The sequence below is a fragment of the Podarcis vaucheri genome, assembly GCF_965113315.1.
Source record: "Podarcis vaucheri genome assembly, chromosome: 6".
Classification (NCBI taxonomy): domain Eukaryota; kingdom Metazoa; phylum Chordata; class Lepidosauria; order Squamata; family Lacertidae; genus Podarcis; species Podarcis vaucheri.
In genome coordinates this window covers 44,288,125-44,309,751 of record NC_138764.1, presented here as the reverse complement: position 1 = coordinate 44,309,751, position 21,627 = coordinate 44,288,125, and the positions used below count along the sequence as shown (strand labels likewise).

Below are 21,627 nucleotides of genomic sequence, written 5' to 3'. Positions count from 1 at the left end.
TTTTCTCTCCCTGCCCGGTAAGCTCAAAGGTTTATGCTGCAGTAGCCTGCCATCTTGTGGACTCTAAAGCAAATTTGAATTTCTACTTGCCTTCAGTTAGTAAGGAAACCCATTATATTTAGATGATAATGGAAACAACTTCAGTTTTTTTAAATAAGGCACAGGAAAAAGAGAATTAATGTTTGTGTGAAACTACAGTAATATGCACTGGCTGATTAAGGCTGCAATTCTATACCCACTTACCTGGATAAGCCCCATGAACTCCATGAACTTATTTCTGCAAAGAAATGTATTGGACTGCAGTGTTGGGCATCCCTATTAGTGTGTTGCAGACTACAGCAGGGAACTTGCATATCATAATGTTCCTTCAAACACACAAATGGTATATATTTTTAAATCCCTGAACACACACATATACACACACAAAAAGAGAAAGGTTTTAGCCCAGCAGGTTTTCTATTTAAAGGATTGTTTTTGTGGGGGGCGGGGGGGGGGGAATGTCCCATAGAACTGATACAGTTGAGACACAGGTTTACAACTGGGAGAAAAGGAGGCTTTAATTTTCTAAAGAACATAAATATCTTAAGGCACAATACTATGCATGTTTATTCCGGATTCAATGTGGCTTACTCCCAAAATATAGGATTATACCCTTAATAGTCTATTTTTAAGAAAATTTACCTTCCATAGAGATCACAGTTTGTCTTCCTCCCTTCGTTTTGTTTGTTTGTTTGTTTGTTTGTTTGTTTGTTTGTTTTGTAGGCAGTATCCCTTTGGGCTATAGTGCTGAGCATTCATACTTGGAAGTAAGTAGTTTTTAAAATCATGCAGTTTGCTTAAAGAGTATACATTGTCAGAACAGGTCTACTAGCTTGTGACGTTTCATGGAACTATTCATAACATTTTCAGGTATGCTTTTGTTCAATAAATTGTAAGCAAAACTGTTATACCATTGTTAGGTCACATACATATACAGTAAGGTATATGCCTAGCCAGCTAAAATCAGTAGGCTGGCAAGCTTGATTCGGTACTAAATGTTCATATTTAAACTTATATTTACTCCAGTGTAAAGTTGCATACATGCACAGGGTGGCCATATGCATATCCCTCAAACGTCCAGTTTTAAGTGAGAAACCCCAGAATTACAGAAGCCATCGTGATTTCTGATTCTATCCCAGAATGCCCTCTTTTTGGTCCAACGCTCTCACTTGAGTTATGTAGCTCCTGCGAGAACTCAGGGGCAAAAAAGAAGCATCCCTATTTTGATCAGTTGGATGGTATGTGCATGTATCACAAAAAAGGGAAAAGGAATGGAAAACACCACCCACAAAAGGTCAAAAGATGCATACATGAACAGCATAAAGGGGCACAAATAACGAGAGATTTCATCCCAGGCCTGCTTAAGCAATACGTAATATACTCTATCTGGTATTTCATATTTACATGGTTAAGTAGAGCTCACATAAAATGTGTGCATGAATATAACAGAGAGAAGGAGACTTCAGAGGGAGGAAGAGAGCAATTATTAGAAAATGATACTTCATGTAGGTTCCCTTCATTAAAAAGTGTTAGGATGAGATACGAAGCATGTTGCAAGTAGTTGGAGTATCAAACTTCAAACTGGGTGAACCTGGACTACCTCATCTAAATAGAAGGCGAGCAGAGAACCCTCACATAATATTCATCCATCACCATCACCTCTGCTATTATTACTATTATAGCTCCAAAAGTTTATTAAGAACATAGAAAATTGCCTTATACTGAGTCAGATCTATCTCATTGTTGCTGACACTGATTGGCAGCAGCTGCTCTCCAGGGTTTCAGTCAGGGGACATTTCCAGCCCACATACCAAGAAGACGGCAGCATTTCTTGAACAACCAGCCCTGTGAAGTCTCAGCCTAGATTAGTAATTTGTTTTGTAACCCACTCATATACGCCTCAAAATGTAAGAAGGCTTAGTATCAACACTTACCCAGCCTCCTCCTCTGCATCAACTGCTGAAAGCAGCTCCTTGGGAAACCTTGATCTGCCTGACTCATTAACCTGCTTTTAATTTCCATAGGAAGACACTATTGCGAAAGACCAGCCCAGATCAAATACTCCACTATTCAGAAGGCATCAAAATGTCTTTGTGATGAGTGATACTTAGGAAGATGCTTTATGCTGAGTCACATCACTGGTCCATCTAGCTCAGTACTGTGCATGTTGACTAACAGGACTCTTCAGACTGGAACATACCTGAACATGATGGGGATTGAACTTAGGACTTTTTGCATGCAAAGTACATGCACTACCACTTGGAGGCAGAAAGGCTGATGGCTCAGTTTTGCTAGACATTCGTTCTTGATAGCAACCCCAGTGGTGAAGAGCCTGGTTCATCTTTCAAGTATGAAAGACAGATGGGCTCTGTAAGAGAGAGGAGGAAGGGACAGAACAAAATTACCGGTGAATGTCTTACGTACTTGTTGCGAGAGTCAGTGTGCCTTGATGTTATGATTCATCTCAAATTATAAAGTGAATGGCTCTATATGGCCAGCATATGCCACTTCTTGATACCTGCCATGAATCCGAGTGCCCATGACTCACTATGTGGAGGCACCTTAATAAAGAACTCGATGTGTCTGCACAGTTCCTTGAGGGAAAGGGAGATTTATGCCCTAATTTTCCCACTGCATTGTGACAAGGGCAACTTCCACAGGTTCAGTCTGCTCTGGCAATGTTGGCAGTGGAAGTAACAAGATCAGCCACCCAACCCATGTGATTCACGGATGAAACCACATCATGTATTTGTTTGAACATAATGCTAAACCACAATTTAGTGTAGTGGTGCGGAACCTCTGGCCTAATCAGGCCTGCAAATCCATTTTTAGCAAGCCATACCCACATGATGTCAGACATGGGAAAGTTCAAGGCAGGGTGGCTGTAAAAAGGAAGAATCAGAAGTGTATTCTAAGGGCTCATGCAGACTTCCTTTTGCGACATGCTTTCCAGGCACAGGCCCGTGCTTTGAAGCTCCATGTCTGAGCAGTTTTTGTTTCTCGTCCTAGTGCTTTCCCTGGAAAAACCCACATTTTACCACTGAATCAGAGCAAATGGCAATCCTTGGAAAACCCGACTGCGCTTGGCTCCAATTCAGTGGTAAAACACAGGCTTTCCTGGGGAAAGTGTCATGACAAAAACAAGAAAGAAAACTCTTAGACACAGAGCTTGAAAACCTGGACCTGTCCCTAGAAACACACCACGAAAGAAGTCTAGATGAGCCCATAAGCTTCCTTTGCAGGCAAAATCCAAATGCGTCCGTTTTTTTATACCACCCTGAACAACTTGGAGAGAAACCTTGAGTCCTTCTTTCGCAGCCACAAATTGAAGTTACAACCAGATTATGCTGGATGAACTGGGAACCAAGGTACACCTTAAGCCCAAATGATCCAATTCAAACCAGTTATCCAAATAGCATAATGACTTCCGATAACAATGCTGAATGTGGAGCGTAATGCTATAATGGATTCAATTTGTTGCTCACCCTTCCCCTCACCCCACTTAAAGAGCCATGGGTGCTTTGGAAGCAATTTTCCACCTTCTTTTTAATCTAAGCAGTTACATAATGGTTTAAATTGTCAACTGCTTCTTTAAAAATATGTGGGGGCCTATAAGCAATTGCTGAAGGAGAGATTTCTCCCTCCGCTAAATCCATCTTCCCATTCAGTGGTTGGCTCAGAGTTGGAGTTCCCCCACAACCTACAGGGCATGAAGAGACCACTTTTGTACAAGTGCAAGAATTAAGGGTACGGTCCTCTTCTCAAATAAGAAAATATTTTAAAATAAAGGAGGAAATTCAACACCGTGCTATGTTAAACGTTCCATCAGTAAGACCTTTTCAGCTTGCCAGATTGAATAATTCCTTCTCTCCTGCCCCCATGTGCTGTTCTGGAGGTTCTCCTGAACCCCCTCAAACCAATTTGGGGGGGGCAGGGGATGGAAAAGGAGGTGAGGAAGTCCTACTATGCAACAGGGAGTCCTTGCACAAGGCACCTACTGAAGTGAATCCCGCCCTCAGGGGTTTTTTTTAGTGCAGTACTAGCCTGGACTAGCTCAGTAGCAGCTCCTCAATGTGGCCAGCAAGTTTGGAATTAAAACAAGTACAGTGGTGCCTCAGGTTACATACGCTTCAGGTTACAGACTCTGCTAACCCAGAAATAGTGCTTCAGGTTAAGAACTTTGCTTCAGGATGGGAACAGAAATCGTGCTTTGGCGTTGCGGCGGCAGCAGGAGGCCCCATTAGCTAAAGTGGTGTTTCAGGTTAAGAACAGTTTCAGGTTAAGAACAGACCTCCGGAATGAATTAAGTACTTAACCCGAGGTACCACTGTATGGGAGAACGTGAAGTACTGGATAGCCCTTCTTCCCCCTTGCTTTTCTGCTATTGTTGGCCCAACCCAGGAAAAAGGGGATTCTGGTCAGAATTCCCATCCATTCCACTCTCCCAGTAAACGCCAATAGCAGCAGAGTTCAAGAGACCCTCCCTCTCTCTATTGCCTCAATTTGTTTAGGTGCCCGAGAGAGCAGAGAATTAAATCTGCACCCCACATTAAATGTGAAGAGTTAATAGGGGTTGGTGCTGCCAGGGAGGGGGGGGAAATGGAGGGCTACAGATCGCCACCACAAGAGTTCAGAACAAAATGTAACACTTTTGAGGCACTGAAACAAAGATTCTAAATTGCTAAAGAAGCTTCCTTAAGTAAAGAAGAGCAACACTGTCATCCCCTTTCTATTGTGCCCTACTCTGTGGTGCTGTTGAGTAATTTGTAGGCCCAGACTTTACAGCTGTCCCTGTGTTTTACTTCACTTCCATCAGAATGGGGGTTCAGTAGGCCCTGTTGCAATTGCTGTTGATTCTACTGTGTGAGTCCCTTGACTTCTGCTCCAGAGTGCTGTCCTGACAGCACCATTGACTCAAATTACTAGCTCTTCACTGCTGAGCTTGAAAAGGGAGTTTGCTGCTTTCTCTCTCTCTCTCTCTCTCTCTCTCTCTCTCTCTCTCTCTTTTTCTCTTTTTTCTGCCCAAATCTGAACAGCTGGCTTTCAGTCAGAACAGTTTCCTTCCCTGCAACATTGGGCCTACCATGTGGTCACTCCCCTCCACTGCTAGAACTCTTACATGTACCACCATGGCTACACACACTACACATTTAAAGCACACAAACAGACTACTGGAGTCCTGAGAACTGGAAATTATAGCTGGGTTATTATTATTTTTGAAAAAGGGTGAAGGATTTTGAGTGTGGATGGGGACCCTATGTGACCCCGCAGATTCCCTCGGTTTTGCACCCTCAGCAACCACACACACCCTCTGAAGGTTACAAATATATGTAATATATCCTGCTTTGCTAGCACAGTCTCTGACAACTAACATTTTTCAGACTTCATCAATGGCAGGAGCCTGTCTAAAAGAACATTATGAAAAACCCTTGAAGCTATCCTGGTCCAAACATCTGTTCTTGCAAGGTTGCATTAGCAGGGCCATAACTGCATTAGAGTGGAGCTACAAATTCAATACAGTTGGAGATAATGGTGGTATAAGTGTTTCTTCATAGATGATAGTCTAGTGGAGGCGAAATCCGGGAATCAACAGTTTTAAAAAACACAAAAAGCCAGGCTACTGTCAATGCCTTTAATGCACAAGGCACCAAAAGTATTGCAGAAACAATAAAAAGTCCTGTGGCACAGACCTGTTGTCCATTTGTGTTGCAGCAGAATAACATGGATGCTCTTCTGGAATTCGTTGCCATCAAAAATATTTCAATATAGGGGTGAAATCCAAGCCAGAATTTGAAGCACTTCTCAGTTTCAAATATTTGCCTTAAAAATGAAATAATTCTAATTGCAATGAAAGATTGAACAATACCTTATTTACAAGCAAGTAGCATTAACAACAGGTTTAGTGCTTTCACAGTTAGTGATGGAAGGATCGGTTGATTTTGGTTACCTCAGTTTCTACAGTCTTAAATCTAATTCTCCACATTTCTGCAGCAATTTGTGATTTATTTATTTATTAAAAAATCCTTATGAAAATTCATTGCATTTTAATGAGCTCTTCCCCTCATAAAGACATTTTGCATGCAATTTTAACCAATGTACAGATTTGTGCAGGGAATTTATCCAATATAATGTATTTTTGTATATTATTTTGACTAATATATTTATTTTTACACACACTTCCTCCTGATATGTGCATAATTCTAAACACTGTTTGTATGAGAACTGTATAGTGAAATTTGGATATGTGAATTTTGAAGGATAGCTGTGCTTTGGTTCAAATATTTCAGAAAGTGTGAATTTGATAAATTCACCTTTGAATGTGAACTGAATCAAATTTCTTCCGCATCCTTAGTTGTTTACTTATGGAGTTCAGTGGAACTTATTTTCAGGTAAATGTGTATAGGACTGAGATGTTGAAAATACTGACATTTTTCACAGGTACTTCCCATACTCCTGACTGGTTGCACTGTAATTACATCCCAGTAATATAAAATGGTGTCCTATAAATAAGAAACAAATAGATTGCAGACAAATGTGATGTCCTTAGTATCATTACAGTATCTTTGATAATTAACAGGTGATTGAATACATATCAGTTTTTAAGAGGACAACCCAAAAATAAGGTAAATGTTTCTACATATTAATGGGAGCCCCTCAGAATGTAGTTGTATATAAGTTTGTAAAGAAATTTATCTAGAGGAACTAGACAGGGATGCCCTTTATACCCTCTGCTCTTTGCTACTGTCATTTATCCGTAAAGGTAAAGGTACCCTGACTGCCAGGTCCAGTCACGGACGACTCTGGGGTTGCGCACTCATCTCGCTCTATAGGCCAAGGGAGCCGGCGTTTGTCCAAGTACAGCTTCCGGGTCATGTGGCCAGCATGACTAAGCCGCTTCTGGCGAACCAGAGTAGCACACAGAAATGCCGTTTACCTTCCCGCTGGAGTGGTACCTATTTATCTACATGCACTTTGACGTGCTTTCAAACTGCTAGGTGGGCAGGAGCAGGGACCAAACAACGGGAGCTCACCCTGTTGCAGGGATTCGAACCGCAGACCTTCTGATCATTTAACCTTGGGCTATCGCAATAACAGAAAACATACACATTCATAGGATCCAATATGGCTCTTTGGATACTAATATAATCCCTGTGTCTCACTCCCAGAAATCTTATAAATAAGTCATAAGGTTATTATCTAGTTACAGTGAAATATCAGGCTATAAAATAAATTATAAGATAGCACAGTGGCTACATTATAATGTTTCGAATGAAAATTTAAAAGATGTTCAAGAAATAACCAAAACACCATGGAGAAATGAACAAAGAATTAGATATTTGGGAATATGAGTTACAAATAAATTGGAAGATAGAGTAAATGATTGATTGATTGATTGATTGATTACCGAAAGCTATTTCATGAGAAGGAGAAAGAACTGGAATTTTGGAATTTCTTCTCTCTCTCATGGTATGGGAGAAAATCTACTGTAAAATAAATATCCTGCCCATAATTTTGTTTATTATACTCCTAAACATTCCATTAGTTACTCCATCTGAAATACTGTCAAAATGGCAGAGACTGAAAGTTTTATATGAAACAACACACACACACACACACGAGGTAGCTGTCAAAATTCTATTAAAAACCAAGCAGCAGAGGTATGGCAGTACCTAGCATAAAGTTATTATTAAAAAACAAAATTGGCACGCAAGCCCCACCTACAATATACTGTCGGCCCTGGACATTGCCCAGACCTAGAGGATACATAACTGCCCAATCACAGGCATACTAAATTCCTGGGTTTTTCTGCTGTTTTCTATAAGCAACAGCTCTAAGACCTCTATTGCAGAGAGGAAAAAAGGTGTCTAAAATAACTAGATTTTGGACAGCTTGTGTGAGTCTATCAGTTAATGCTATGGTTGCAAGCAGGTGAGAGAGGAACGAAATGTTCTCCTCTCTGAGGAGTCACTCAACAATTCTTAGCACCCTCCATAAACTATAGTTATCAGGATTCTTTGGGATAAAGCATGACTGTTGAAGAGTGCTCTAGATATATGGAGGAAGAGGGGAAAGAATGAATTGACCTCATGCCTCTTACAGTTTATAAGGGTATCCTGAAAGCGAATGGAAATTAGGGCTAGCAAAACAAATCCTGTGATATTTTAAAAAATTGTCCTTCTTACATTTTGGAAGTGGCGAATCTTTCATTTTTACTAGCTTATGCACTTTTAAGCAGTTATATCCTAGCACAGGGTGGTTCCATGTCAAAGCACTCTTGAAGCCCACTTGGTATGAAAAGTTGGACCACCCTACACAAGCTTATGCAAGTTATACCCTTGCAAAATTCAGAGAAGTGACAATTTAGAAGAATGGCTTCAATTGGAAGAGTTTCAGAAAATGGAAATTAAGTATTTTACCATATGTGGTGGGATTGTAGTAAAATTAAAAAATTATGGGAAATGATATACAATGAGTTGAAGAAAATGTTCCAATTAACATTTGTAAAAAAGCCTGAAGTGTTTTTGTTAGGGATTGTTGGAAAAGACCTGCCAAGGAAATTAAAAAACATCTTCCTGTACACGACAACAGCGGCAAGAGTCTTAATAGCACGAGGATGGAAGAACGAAGAAATCCCGACCAAAGAACTGTGGCAAGAGAAACTGATGGACTGTGTGGAATTGGCAAAATTGACACGCAAACTACGTGATAAGGACAACTGTGACTTTAAAGAATGGGAACCTTTTACAAAGCACTTAAAGAAACAACAAAATGAACTGGACTCCTTGGCAGGGTTTGAATAAACATACACAAACTTTTTATTGGTAACATATAGATAGATCAATTAAGGATCTTTACAATTTTATAATATGCAGAGAATAACATGTGCTGAAAAACCAGAGAGAGGAGCTGAGGGAAGTCTGGGGTGGGAAGGTTGGGCTTTTTTTTTCTTGGGGAGGGAAAAACGGGGGGGGGGGAATGAGGATGATGTGTTTTTGATAAATTGCTATGTTGAAATTCTTAATAAAAAATATTCAAAAAAGAAAATGTAAATTAAGTAGGTTTGCCTTTAAATGCATACAGAATTGAAAATTCTCCCCCATACAGTGGTGCCTCGCAAGACGAAAATAATCCATTCCGCGAGTCTCTTCGTCTTGCGGTTTTTTCGTCTTGCGAAGCAAGCCCATTAGCGGCTTAGCGGATTAGCGCTGTTAGCGGCTTAGCGGGCTTAGCGGATCAGCTGATAAGCTGTTTAGCGGCTTAGTGGATCAGCTGATAAGCGGCTTAGCGGATCAGCTGATAAGCGGCTTGGCGGATCAGCTGTTAAGCGGCTTAGCGGCTTAGGATCAGCTGATAAGCGGCTTAGTGGCTTGGGAAAAAGGGGGGGGGGAGGAAAAAACCCTGCAGGAACTCGCAAGACATTTTCGTCTTGCGAAGCAAGCCCATAGGAAATTCGTTTTGCTGTCTAGCGGGTTTTCCGTCTTGCGAGGCATTCGTCTTGCGGGGCACCACTGTACCTACTTGCGGTAAAGCGGGATGTTTCAGGAGAGAAGAACGAGAAGAGGAAGAACTCTTCCCATCAAGCCCATGCAAAGGGGCGGGGGGCAGCTGGGTACACTTGTCCCAGGCCTCGGAAGGCTAAGCTAATAGGGGGACCCTGCTAGGGACTGTTTTAGTTTATAACTTCATTCTAACAAGACTCCCATCCTGGGCCTCAGACAAGCTCTGCACGGGCCTGCTTCCCATCATTCTCCAGACACGTACCTTACCCCACTGTCATTCACAGGAAAACCTCTCTTCTGAAGAAGCCTGAACAACAGGAAAGGCTCTTGCCTGAGGCCACCTGGACTCCTGAACAGCAGCACGCTGTGCATGGATTGGGGTTACACTGCAAAGATTCTGCTGTAGGGCCCCACTTGTACTGAAAAACAGAGCCCGTCTTAATATGCTCCTTTCAGTCATTTACTTCTAAATAAAAATCCTTTTTATTTAGACATGCATTTTGAATCACAACATCTGAGACAAACAGCATAACAAAGAAGTTCTGGGCTAGGTTTGTACTACAAAGGAATTACCATCAATAAAACTATAAATATTCAGGTCTGTTCACATTAAAGAAAATGCATTGGCGGTGAAGAGAGCACAGCCTGTGTTGCATCATTCCCCCCCCCATGTTGCCAAATAATTAAAAACTAGGCCTGAAATGCAACATTCAGCTTCCAGTTTTAATTTCCAGCTTCTGCAGTTGAACTTGATGTTGAATTGTGTGTGTCTATCAATTTGCAGAACAATACTTTTTTTACCCCTAAATCCTTTTCTGATCAGATTTCCTTATTTTATTTTAAACTATTTATCTGATGTAGGGCACATAGCAAAGACAATGCAAAGCCCTTCGGTCACTGCATTTTCTGTCACTTGATATGAAATTGATTTCATGTCGATATTTTAAAAACAAGTTTAAAAGGGGGAAGGAGTAATAGTTCCAGAGCCCAGCACCAAAGACGAGGCCACATCCTCATAATACATTTTAAGCATGTGATGTCTCACAGTCCCACAAAGAATTTTAGTAACTAGTTTACTCCCCAAAGAACTCTAATTTCCAGCAACAATTAACAAACTACACAGTTCAGGATGCTTGAGGGGCCAGCCATGCGCCTAAAATGTATTGCATGGACATAGCCTAGGACTCAGACCTCTGCCAATGATACCTCTGCTTTTCTCCAAATTCAGAAGTCCTTTTTTTGTTTGTCCACCCCCTCTGCAGTTGGAGGGCCTTTTTTGGTAGTGAAGCAGCATGCCTCTTTGCAGAAGCAATTAAGAACCTTCTTCTACAAGTCTGATTTTTTCCACATGCTTAATCATTCCAGCTTTAATAACACTTCCTACCAACTCTTTGAGAATATCAGCACACATGTGGGTGGCAGAAACGCAGTGGATATTACATTGATTAAAGTCACTCTACAAAAACTACTGAGTAATAGAAATTTTCTGAGCACCTGTATACCAGGATCAGTGACATTCAATTTCCCCCCATAAAAGATCCAGTAATAGGAAAGGGTAGTAAGATATCTCCAAGTTGTTCAGAGTCAAAAATTACTTAACTATACATAGCTTGCTGTTTGTTCTTACATTCACTAAAAATACTGAATCCCACTCTAGATGTGGAGACTTCACCTTAGCATTGCTCACAGACTTTAATCTCTTCTTCGTGGCTAAGAACTTGCTTTTTTATAATTATGAAAGCTGGGATTGTCAGAATGGAGGATTTTGCCCCTCCATTCTGTGATGGAATATATGTACAGTCCTCCAATTCTAATGGGTGCAGTCTACTTAGGGATACACACAAACACACACACACTCACACGGATAAAATCCTGTTTGCAAAAATGCTACAAAAAACTACATCAACTGAAATTCTGAGATTAGAGAGCCCATTACTTAAACAAAAAAAATCATCCCTAATGCCTATTTACCAATATATAAGCACATTTCCCCCATAAACAACACTAATTGACACTAACCCAAATGAGCACAAAATGCTCTCTGTAGCATGACTTCCTGGATTGTAATGATGATTCAAGCTTGTTTGTTTATTCACTAATGTGCATAATCTGAAAATCCACAGCAGGGTTCCTAATTAATATGGGAGAATTAGCAAGAGTCTGCTTTGTAGCTTCCAATTAAACTTCTGCAGAGGCAGAAGAGGTGTTTTGTGCCCTGATGACAAGTTGCTTCTGTGGCATTGCTATCACCCTACCTGCTTTGTGGTTTTTTAATCTACGGCAGTTCACATCAACATAATTGCTTCAGTCTTCATCAGAATATTTCATGTCAGATTAATTATGCATTTATTTATTTTTTAATGAACGCAGGACCTGCTACTTTAATTATTTTTCAAGCATCACTGTCCTGGCCTGCCCACCATCTTCATTCTCCAATACTGAGCAGCACTTTATTGTTGAGCATGCCCAGCCACCCAATCCTGGGTGTAAATATTTTTTTAAAAATAAATAAGAGAGAGACCTCTTCCCACTGCCACCTGCAGTGGGAGAGTGGGAGCAAAGTCACCAGTGTTGCAGTGGAGAAAGAAGCAGCAGGAACACAGCAGGGGGGCAGAGGACACTTGGACCAGGGCTCCCTCAGACTTGGTAGCATCATCTGTCCTTTTCAGAGTGGTGTAGCCTGAGCAAATATAGGATATGATGGATGTTCCATCAGTGTGCAGAAAGGCTGGTAGCTTTTTGCTCTTGCTGGCAAGTGATTGCTCTGAGAGTATCCACAGGAGCGATGTTTTAAAATAATTTCCCAAATAACATTTTATTCTCCTTATTCAGGATACTAGCAGCCTCAAACCCAGCGTTACTCAGAATTCTAAGGTGGGAAAAATCAGTGCATTTTTTAAAAAATCAGTGGTTAAAGTCGGTGCAGTTTTTAAGTTTCAGTCCACCACCTTAATTCAAAATGGTGTCCAATTGTATCAAAACATAGACGAAACCCTGTTTCTTGACTTTAGGAATTGTTATGCATGGTTTCATTATGATATCTTAAGAGCTGCTGAAATGCAGAGCAAAAAAACAGCTTTCAAAAATTAATAGAAGATTCTGAGATCCCTCTTCATGCTAGCAATTAAGGACTTCTTTTTTATACAGGCGGCAACCATTTTGCACAGGGGTTCTATTCCTGATCCCTGTGTGTTTCAGCAAAGCGTAATAATAATAATAATAATAATAATAATAATAATAATAATAATAATAATTTATTATTTATACACCGCCCATCTGGCTGGGCTTCCCCAGCCACTCTGGGCAGCTTCCAACAAAATATTAAAATATTGTAATACATCAAACATTAAAAGCGTCCCTAAACAGGGCTGCCTTCAGATGTCTTTTAAAAGTCTGGTAGTTGTTGTTCTCTTTGACATCTGGTGTGAAGGTGTACATAAGCCTTCCCTGTTCAGCCCCAGCCCTGTTTTCGGGCAACTTCTGCATCAGCAACAAGTGTGTGACTGCGCATCAATTTTGGACGCACATAGAATGGTTGCTATTGGACTACTATTGGAAGTTAAATTTGACTTGTGTGGGGTTGGTTTGATGAGTATGAGAGGGTATATTAACTACAATTTATCTCTTCAGTCTCCCATGTGCGTAAGTTAAATAGGGTTTTAAAATCTCATCCTTGGCAGCAAAATAGAAGCTTTGGGAATTAGGCTGCAAAACCTGCCTTTTGAGCAAGTCCAGCTAACAAAGTAAGCTGGCTTTCTCCTTCTTACCTCACTTAACAAAAAAACAAAAACAAAAAACAACTTGTAAAGTAAGTTTAAAATATGATTTACTTACTCGATAGTCTTGCATTGGTTCACAGCAAAGGCAGCAGTAAAAACTATACAGGCAAAATAATTTTATTTGGAGCCTGGAGCTGGAGCAAGCAGAGACATGTCTGCTTTCACTGTTGGTTGAAGAAGAGAGCAAAGTGAGAGAGAGGGCAACAAGAAGGAGAAGGGTTTGTATCTCTTGCTTCTTCCTGCCATATAAATATGCTTAAAGTGGCTTACAGCAGAAATGCAAATCAATACATCATTACAATATCAAATATAAGTAAATCAATAAATAACTCAAGTTAAATAAATAACACTTAAAATCATCATAAAACAAACTGTCCTTCAGTTAAAACATATCAATTAATAACAAATATAATGATCATCCTAATGTAATCTCATGACAACAATAATATATCTAACAGCCACTGCATGGCAGTACTATACCAAATTGTACAGAAATTAACAAATTTTCATAGGGGCTAAAAGAACTGTGCTCATAGTTCCTTGAAGCTTGATCATACATTGTAAAATAAATAGCAATTAATACTACTGTGCTATAAGGTGCATAAGAACTTAAAGTGGCAACAAATTTCATAGCATGTTTCACAGCAGTTTGATTGTATAAACTCCTAAAAACAACATCTCTTCATCAATCCTGGCTGGGAGGCACTCTTCTGTCAACAACAAACAGATGGCTTTGATCACCTTTGCTTAGGACTCTCACCACAGTTTCCCATTAAAGAGATCAGATAATCCCCAATCCACAGCTCAGATAGAGAATTCTATATTTGTAATTATTCCTCTATATTCCATGGACAAGGCCCTTTAGGATTTTTTTCTGTGAATATCACTTGAAAGTTGCAATCATATTGTCTTTCAGTGAAGTAGGTCCTTGTAGAATCTCATGCCTTGCTTCACTGACATCATGGCAGGCTCAGTCCACAGACCTCGCAACATCTTTTGCCACAGTGATTTAACAATCAATCCCTCTTCCCAGGGAATCCTGGGAATTATATCTCTCTGAGGGGGCTAGGGGTGTCCAAACAACCCTCAGCACCCCTAACAAACAACAGTTCCTAGGAAGCCATGACTATTTAAAGTGGTATGGTACTGCTTTAAATGTACACTGTGGCTGGATTCTGAGACAATGGATGAGGAAGCTGACAAGCAGTTCCATCACCCAGATTTGTTGTAAGTCTGGAAGCTGGCTGAAGGTGGACTGAGGTTGGTGGGGCAGTACCCTGTTTCCCCCACTGAACCAGCCTTTATCAATGCATTGCTTACCCACCACTGTTGCTATCAGTGGCTACAAACTCTTGCTCCCACAAGCAGTGCTGCAGCCACAGAACTGCCAGTGATTCACCCACTCACCCTGAATGGGCTTACTTGATGGCACCAGAGCTTTTGCGATGAGTGCCAAGGGCTCACTCAGCTCCAGTCTGCACCAGCCATGTTTTGGGTGATATAACATGGCACACCCTGGCCTCCACCCTCAAAACACTATAAGGTAATCCCGTCCAGGATAGGCTGAGTAACTGGCAACTGCAGCACTACTAAGGAGCAGAAATGGTGGTGGTCGTGCCTGATGGAGGCCCAGGTCAGCATGTGTGGTGGCCACCAGTGGCCCTATGCAGAGGGCCTGCTCAAGCCTTGCCAGTTGTGCAAACAGCCCCTCTTCCTCCCTTGCGGAAATGGTTTATAAAAGTAGCATTCTTGGAGGAGTGGAAGGAGATTGGACCTATCAGTTTTATGGTCAAATGCAGCTTTGCCTTACCTCTTTTATTGCTAGCTGGAATACATGTTCATTCAGTTTATGTCTCATATCAGTATAAATCCTGGGAACTGTAGTCACACAAAGGGACAAAGAATATCCAGTTAAGAATTGTTGCATACTGTACAAAACTGCGGGGCTTTTGGGGCGAGATAAGGAAATCAATCTGGTTTCAAACCTTTAGTACATATGCGCATGCAAAACAATTTCTGTGCGGCAAGAAACGACTGTGCAAATGTGTGCTATGCAAAATACTGTACTATGTAAAGCAAATACAGGCTATTCCAGGTTTGGGCAAACAGAGAAACCTCCTCTCTTTCACAAGACCACCTCCTTGTAGGAAACTGCAGGTGGAAATGGGTAATGTTCAAATAATGACGGTGTGCAAATTTTATGAGAAAAACACAGGAGTGTCATGTGCCGTGAAGTATCAGTTTGGGCAAATATGGCCACAGAGAAGCACTTCTTACCTGAGAAACTTCTAAACAGCTTGTAAGGACTGAAGTATTGAAGTCTGACAAAGCGGCGCAGACTACATTGCGATATATAACATCCCGTGTAGGCCCCATTTTATGACTTCCCTTGCCTGACGGCTAGTATGCCCCTTGCTCATTAAAGAAGGGGCGGAGGATCATTTGTGCCCCCACGGATCTCTGAAGCTAATCTTTCAGCCTCCTGCCCGAGATTTAATATTTCTTTCCCCCACCCCTTCCTCCCAAAGCAACGCGAGCTCTCTGCCGTCCCCACTGACCAGGGCGCAACTGGTGTTTGCGTGTTTGGAGAGGGTCTGTCGGCGCCTGGAGCTGCCTGGCTGAGCAGAGCAGCCTCGACAAGTGGCGTCCCGCCCTCTCCCCTCCTTCACACACACACACACACCAACTGTGTTACGTTGCCGTTCAGCGCGCTGCTTTGGGCAGCCTGGCAGAGCTCTAAGGCAGCCTTAGGTGCCGCTGTTGCCGCTGCTGCTCACGAAGAGGCGCCGCCGAGGAGAGACCGAGGCTGCTGCTGCTGCTGGGCGCTGCTGGGGGAGCATCAGGTGGAGGAGCAACAACGAGCGCTAGTCGGGAGGCGCAGAAAAGAAAGCGCCTTTTCGCCTCTCCGGCGGAAGCGGCGAGGGAGCCTCGTTTCAGGGCGCGCGGGGCGGGCAGGCGGAGAGGGAGCGCGCGCCGCCGCCGCCGCTGCCGCCTCCGCTAGGAAGGATAGCGGCAAAGGTAAGATACTCCCGGGCGGGGAAGGGGGGGGGGAGGCGAGTAGCCAGGGGACGCCGAGGTGGTGCAGCAACGTTTTCGGCCCCTCAGCCCTTACCAAAAAAACCCGCGGGAATTGGCGTGGGTTGTTTACCTAGGCGGTGCGGGGAGGTGGGCAGCACACTCGCTTTTCCCGTCATAGGGGTACCAAAAGATGACCTGGGTGGCGGTGGGGAGACGGGCGGAGGAGGCATTTAGGGTTTTTTTTAATATAAAATATTATTAAAATTAGTTTAAACCACCCAAAAGGGACACCAGAATGCCTCCCCGCCTGCCTACCGACGGTGTTCTGGCTTCTGGAACGTGCTGCACATATGCAAGGCTCTCTGGCTCGCGCAGGCGAGGACAAACTCCTGGCGCCTTTTCGCCGCCAGAGCACCCACAGGAAGAACAGCGCCGGTGAACTTAGGGGTGCCAAGGTGCCTGTCGAGGAGACTTCTCGGGGGCGACAGGTTAAGACTGGCCTGCCTGTTCCCTGCGCCAACAGCGGAGGCGAAGCACCCGGCGGTTGGAGGTTGGGGGGCGGGCGGGTGATCCTCTGAACTTGCACCAAACAATCTCTGGAACAAAAACTCTGCCCGAACCGTGAAGTGAGTGTGTGGTATCATAACGGAGGGTTAACTGTTCAGTGGAAAGCAGGGCAATTTGCACTGTTTTGCTTATAGCTGCGCTGTGATTATTTCCTTGCTTTTCTTTTTGACCTACTTTCTGGGGGGTGGCTGGGTGGGGGGATGGATAAATGGGTTGCAGAACTGTGGGAGATATTTGAACGGTTGTGACAACACTAGTTCATGCCTTCTACTTACTGTTGTATCCCTTAGTCTGCTTTTGATCTTTAATATGATGCATCAAGGAATATTGGTTTTACCTTAGCATACTCGTTCACCAGTGATACACATACATGGTGGATGTGTTCAGGTTACCCGCTCATCTCTTTGGCCATAATGTTTACACATTATACAGTAGCTCTAATTAGGACTGCATCATTTCTGAATTTTACTGTTGCATTTATATAAGATTGAGACATGTGAAAAAATGGGTATCCTCACTAATAAGCAAAGTGTGTGTGCGCACGCTTCATCCATTTTTTTTCCTTTTGAAAAGTAATTTCAGTTATTAATCCTTAAGTTCTCAGCTCTTTCTAACCTGTTGCTATCACATTCATAAGATTTGTAATGGAATGGCAGGACACTGGCCCACACATTTTGTTATTTTTGCCTTCTATCATATATTATGTTTAGAAAAACAAAATGTATCAGTCTAAGTTTATCTCTGTTCAGTGTTTTTTCTTGTAATAACAATAATTGTGTGGTCCATTTTCTTTCCTTTATTTTACATCTTTTTATATAAGTTAATGTTTTTCTTTTATGTAGTGTGATGTGGAGGGACTTGTGGGTATAGGAAGACCTAGACCCTCCATTTTTGATTTACATATTGTTTGGAGGACATATTTGTGTTTTTAGGTGGTTGGTTCATAGTGAGGGTAACAGGTGACATGAAATTGATGGAGCATTGTATGTATTTCCTGAACAAGAAAAAGAGAGCAATCAATTCAGTTGCTGTGCAGGGACACTCATGGAGAGTCCCATAAAGTAACTGTCTTGAAGATTAACCATAAGATTTACAGAAAAAGCTAGAGAATGCTGAATTAGAAGGTTGTATTATTTTACGTTCATTATCAGCAGCTGTATATATTTCAAGGTGTCATTATCTACATGGAAGAAGAAAATCCTTTTATTGGAACTATACTATTTAGGAGCCAATAATATGTTGGTTGGGTAACAGTGGGTTTTTAAAACATATACAGTATTAAGAAATCTTTTTTATTTATTTTTTTAAAATCCAAGATTTTTTAGAAAAATAACATTTCCCCATTCATCTTAACACCAAATTCATCTTGTTTGACTGCCACCCCCCGGTTTCCGATTTTTTTCATTTCTTCCCCTTGCATATAATTACTTTTCCAATTAATTTTCGCTTCTTCATATTTAACTAAAATATCAAATTAGTTCATAAATGCTGCACCAATCCTGCTAATATTTTGACATATTTACAGTGGTCTTTAACATAGTCTATAATTTTTCCCCAATCTCGATTTTTTTCTTGTCTTGGTGTCTGATTTTCACGGTAAGTTTTTCATTTCGGCATAGTCCATCATCTTAATTATCGATTCTTTCTTCGCTGGTACACCCTCCTCTTCCCACTTTTAAGCAAATAGCATTCTAGCAGCCATTGTAGCATACATTCTTTGGTATTTCTTCCCCCGTTATTCCAAGCAAAAAAGGCTGCTGGTTTTTTATGAAAAGTTTTCTTAAACATCTTTTTAAATTCATTACATATCATTTCCCAGAAGTCTTTTGCCTTTTTACAGGTCCACCACATATGCAAAAACATACCTTTATTATCTTTACATTTCCAGCATATTTTAGAGGATTTTTTTTTACATTTTCGCAATCTTTACTGGGGTCACATATCTAAAGAAATCAATACTGTACTTCATATTTAAATAATGATGTTAGTTTTGGTTATACATGCAACTGAAAACAAAAAACAAAACTTTTCTCCCTTCCTCTTTCATTTTGTTACCTGCAAGATTTGTGTTATGTATATTTAGTTTGAAAGGGTAGTTAAGTAAGTAGAAGCAGAAAATTACCCATTACATCTTAAGGCCAAATGTATTTGTTATTACAAGAACATTAATAACAATACTTTGCTATTTACATCTAACTCCTGCAAACACACTCAAGAGTTGCATCCAACAAAGGAAAGATAAACACAACCATCAGATAAAGTTAAAAATATTACAAATTAAAAGTCATTGCAAGCCAAAACGTTTTTATCTGAAGCTATATACTAATATTTACTTGATCAACTTTGTGCATAATATATCTGCATTACAGACCAGATACTGGGGACCAAGGTAATAATTCGAAGAATGCAAAGGAGAGAAAGAGTTCTTAGGGAGATCATGTTTTAGAAACAAAACAAAACAACACCATATACACTTGCCAATGTTGTTCTTTAAATTAAGGCTATAGAATGTTAGGATGCTCTGATTTAAGGAGTTATGTCTTGCTTCTAGTGTGACCAGTGGGGTGTCGTGACTGGATGATCTCTCAATTGGAAATATTTCTAAGTCTGAAAGGTAGTATCTACGTTTAAAATGCTTTTCTATCAGTTATTCAAGTTATTTTGTTGTGATGGGTGACCTGCCATTTCTGAAATGGGTGCAAAATTATGTAGTCTTTCCAACACATTGCATGTGGCATTGACATCTGCCTTCTATAACATACAACATTCTCCTGAATTTCTTGCCAGTCATTCTGCTTTTGAAAGCAACAATTTCTTCAAGATGAGCACAGGTATTTCAATGACTGGATTCACAGTGATATGACCCTGGGTTGATGGCAGACATTTGGAGACTTGTGGAATGAAAGAAGGCTTTCTGTTAGCTTTTTCAAGGTATTGTGAAGTGGCTGGCAAAGGGTTTACTTAGGAGATAGTAGATTAAAAGTATGCCACCCAAGTCTTAGGGTGCCCCTTCTTAGTATCTTCTTCATCTTAACAGTAGATGGATTGTTTGGATAGACAGGTGCTTTGTGGCTTTTATGGATAATGGCATATTCTGAATACCTTCTTTTTAATATTTGTGAGCACTTGATTTGTTTTCGGATGGCAGGAATTCCAGTTTCAGCAGATATGAATATCAATGTACAGCTATCTTGTTTTGTTTGGTGTGGAGAACCCTGATGAAAGACATGTGTGCATTTTTCAGTACAGTGGTACCTTGGTTTACAACCATAATCCGTTCCGGAGGTCTGGTTGTAAACCAAAACAGGTTGTAACCCAAGGCTCGCTTTCGCCAATGGGGCAAAACCAAAATTGGTTGTAATCCAAAAAAAAGGAACACTTCCGGGTTTGACGTGGTTGTAATCCAAAACAGTTGTAATCCAAAGCGGTTGCAAACCAAGGTACCGCTGCAGTGCTATTGCATAAAAAATTGATTCCTGGATAAGCAGAACTGATACAGTTCCTGAATTGTCACACACTTTCCATGCCACTGGTCCGTACTGCAAATATATACTTAGTGTATCATCTTCGTTGGCAAGTTCCTTAAAGATGGCTTGTTCCAGTTTGCCCATGGATAATATGGCGTTAAAAAGGAGCCAAGTGGGTAGCATAGGTGCACCTTGTATGTCTAAGTGCTGTTTATCATTGAAAGTGAAGTTGTTGCTAAAGTGGTGCACCCTTTAGGAGGTTAATTGGAAGGTCTTCTGTTTAGAAAATCTTAAATGATTTTAATTCATCTCCATTTCATCAACCACTTTATAAAGATTTTATTGTTAGCTTCACTCTGCTTGGAAGCTATTCAGCATAGTTGTTTTTATGATAATCTACACAGCTAATAAAGTACACAAATGCATATTTTTTTTTTAAATTTTAGCCTGATAATCTCAGGGTGAGCTCAGGTACATGTTTTTCATCCCTTGATTATTTGTATAATGTTAAACAGCCATTTCAGGTCAAAGACCATGGATTGAAGTTTCATATTTGCTGATGTTACCTCAAACACAATACAGTACTTTTTCAATGAGACCATTCACATATTCACCTAACACACACTGAGTGATGATGAGTGATATATATTAGTCCTCAGTGAGGAAAAAAAGCTATGATGGCTGTAGGTTGTCCTGTTCAAGAATATGTTCGGTAAAATAAAACTTGTGCCTAAAAATGGTAGCAGTGTGGTACACTGCTGCAAGAACTGGTTAACTGGATGAAAATATTGTGGAAAAGTCGTTTTCACTTGAAGATGATCTGAATTCTCAGGGTATATTGATTAGTACATTTTGTTATTGTATATTTTGTTCTTAAGGATTATTCACTATACTGTAATCTAAAAAGCCCTTTACTTTTATTACTAGGGCTTTGAAGCAAACTCATATGAGGTTTTGGTGGGGGTTTTTTTACAAAGGGGAAAAATTAATTCTGTTTTCCTCCTGATTTCTCCTTAGAAACTCCTTAGAAACTTGCGACTGAAAATCAAGCTGTTTTCTGATGTCAGGGGTACAAATTTTTGCAGGCAAATGGAGGCAAACATGGCACTGAAGTGAAACAGGGTGCATTTATGCCCTTTTAAATTCCAGCCTAAGATTACAACCCACTTTTACTTACCTGTCAATTACAGCCCAGTTAATGTAATGTTTATGAATGTGTATGCTTAGGGTTCAGGTAAAAGGCTGCATGGGAAGCTG

At 40.9% G+C, this 21,627-nt stretch overlaps 1 protein-coding gene and 2 long non-coding RNA genes across 7 annotated transcripts in view; 2 read left to right on the top strand and 1 right to left on the bottom strand.

Annotated features, from left to right (window-relative positions):
• Window positions 1-16,101, bottom strand: part of LOC309534982 — a 60,778-nt gene extending 44,677 nt beyond the window's left edge. The window contains exons 1-6 of one of the 5 annotated variants that reach the window (XR_014220950.1): window positions 15,877-15,992; window positions 15,129-15,196; window positions 13,374-13,482; window positions 9,802-9,958; window positions 5,730-5,859; window positions 2,240-2,407 (exon numbers count right to left, since the gene is read on the bottom strand). This is a non-coding gene — a long non-coding RNA (uncharacterized lncRNA). The other 4 variants (XR_014220949.1, XR_014220951.1, XR_014220953.1 and 1 more) reach the window with 4 other exon arrangements.
• LOC309534986 lies at window positions 2,322-5,715 on the top strand. The gene is made up of 3 exons (XR_014220959.1): window positions 2,322-2,446; window positions 3,282-3,407; window positions 5,421-5,715. It is a non-coding gene; the product is annotated as an uncharacterized lncRNA (long non-coding RNA).
• Window positions 16,102-16,207: 106 nt separating the features above from the next.
• PDE4B (phosphodiesterase 4B) overlaps window positions 16,208-21,627 on the top strand; it is a 261,207-nt gene continuing 255,787 nt past the window's right edge. Inside the window, exon 1 of the mRNA XM_082227590.1 lies at window positions 16,208-16,336. The gene's annotated coding sequence lies outside the window, so the exon portion shown is untranslated. The remainder of the gene's footprint in view (window positions 16,337-21,627) is intronic.